This window comes from Crocuta crocuta, unplaced genomic scaffold (genome assembly GCF_008692635.1).
Source record: "Crocuta crocuta isolate KB4526 unplaced genomic scaffold, BGI_CrCroc_1.0 scaffold1228, whole genome shotgun sequence".
In the NCBI taxonomy this organism is placed as follows: domain Eukaryota; kingdom Metazoa; phylum Chordata; class Mammalia; order Carnivora; family Hyaenidae; genus Crocuta; species Crocuta crocuta.
The window spans coordinates 60,356-62,555 of NW_027528888.1; positions in this window are offsets into that span (position 1 = coordinate 60,356).

Consider the following 2,200-nt stretch of genomic DNA (forward strand, 5'->3'; position numbering starts at 1 on the left):
GATAATGGTACAGAGAAATCTGTGGTCACAGAACATAAAAAGGCCTTGGGAAACAGAGCACAGACTCTACAGAACAGATGGTTATCAGAGGGAAAGTGGGTGGAGAGATGGATGAAATAGGTGATGGGGATTCAGAAGTGCACTTGTGTGATATATTAAAGTGCTGAAATCACTACACTGTACATNACATGGAAATTAAAAACACTATATATAGTATGTTAACTACACTAGAATTAAATTTAAAACTTTAAACAAAAAAAACCCCCAAATACTGTATTCATTAAAAACCTTTGTCTATATAGTCTATACATTTGATGCAAATAAAAAAATCAAATTACACTTCTAGCTGAAAAGATTGTAAAAATAAGTTTAAAGAGCAAAATAGCTACAATAATTCTAAATAAAAGGATACCTACTAAGACTTTATTATAAAACAACAGTTTTTTTTAAATGTTTTATTTCTTTTTTGAGAGAGAGAGACAGTGTGAACAGGGGAGGGTCAGATGGAGAGGGAGACGCAGAATCTGAAACAAGCTCCAGCTTCTGAGCTGTCAGCACAGAGCCTGACGTGGGGCTCGAACCCACAAGCCGTGAGATCATGACCTGAGCCAAAGTCAGATGCTTAACCAAGAGCCACCCAGGCACCCCTAAAACAACAGTTTTTAAAACAGTCTATACAAATAGGTAATAGGCCAAAGACAGCAAAATATAAAAACCAAAAATATACTTGTACATAGAGGAATTAGATATACCTGAAGAGATGAATTAGAAACTGGTGGGAGAAAAGATAAATCAGTCAACAAAACTACCCAGAAAAAAATAAAAATTAGATGTATACATCAAAAACACGGATAAAATAATTTCAGATGGATTAATAACCTCAAAAGAAAAAATAAACTTTAAATCCTAAATAAGAAAATACAGGGTGCCTGACTGACTCAGTCAGTACAACATGGAGTTTAAGTTCCAGGCTTATGCATGGATGTGTATTAAAAATAAAATCTTATATGGGTCTACAAAAAGAACATGCAATTCACTGAAAAGGACCAATTGCCAATTAATATACAGAGCACTGAATGGGATGTTCAATCTTACCATAATCTGATCAACGTAAAATTAAAACAGCAAATAGAAAACATTTAATCCCCAAAAGACAGCAAGAAATTAGCTGTTACATCTTTGCCAATAAAATGGATAAACAGATGCTCGTAGATAATTTATACTAAATTACAACCACTGTGAGGACTTGGCAATTTCCAGTAAAGTTGACAATGCCTATACACTAAGCATACCAATTCCATTTTATAAGCAAGAGAGAAAAACCATGTGCAAAAATATTCACAACAGCACTGTTTTGAAATTTCAAAGAAATGAATCCCTTTGTATACCTAAAAATAAAGAAATCACAGCATATTTATTTACTACAATTCACATAGTAGAATAAATGTGATTAGTAATTACTCAAACTTTCTGACCTCAAAACTACTTTATAAAATGAAATTTCAGAAATTGAAAGAGGTTTTATTTATTTAAATTATTCTATCAATATTGTCACTTAAAGAATTATCTACCAAGAAGAACTGGGCACCGTACTGGAGGGTCTAACTTTTTTCTGACCCACAAAAGGAAATACATTTTACACTGTGGCTCAAGACACACTTAACTAAATACACAAATATAGATAACATATATGTGTACATGTGTCTGTTTAAATACCACTGCGTACATGTAATTAAAGAGAAATATTAAAACTAAGTAATTTCAAAAACACTGCTTATTCATTTCAAGTAGTAAATCATTAATATAAACATAATACTTGTTTCAAGTATTTTTCTAAATTAAAAATTAACTTAAATCTTTTATAGAGNCTGATCTAGAGCCGATGCCATTATGAAAGAAGATAGGAAGTTTGGACACGAGGTTTAGGGGAAAAAGGTATCCTGGATCTGTGGTAGAAAGACAGCTGTGGCCTGGGAGAAGCGTGAGAGACAAAATAGCACACAGAACAGTGCACCAAGGAAAACAAATCCCCAAAGCAACTGGATTAAAAAGGGAAAAGAGCCAAATTTCTTGAGTTCTTGCAACCAGCTTAAAGCATGAGGCACCCAGAATGGAGATTAGTTTTTCATATAAGATCATGTCCCAAAGAAGCAGCTTTCACAGAGAAACCCCTCCAGGAACAAAGGAACTAATGACTCTC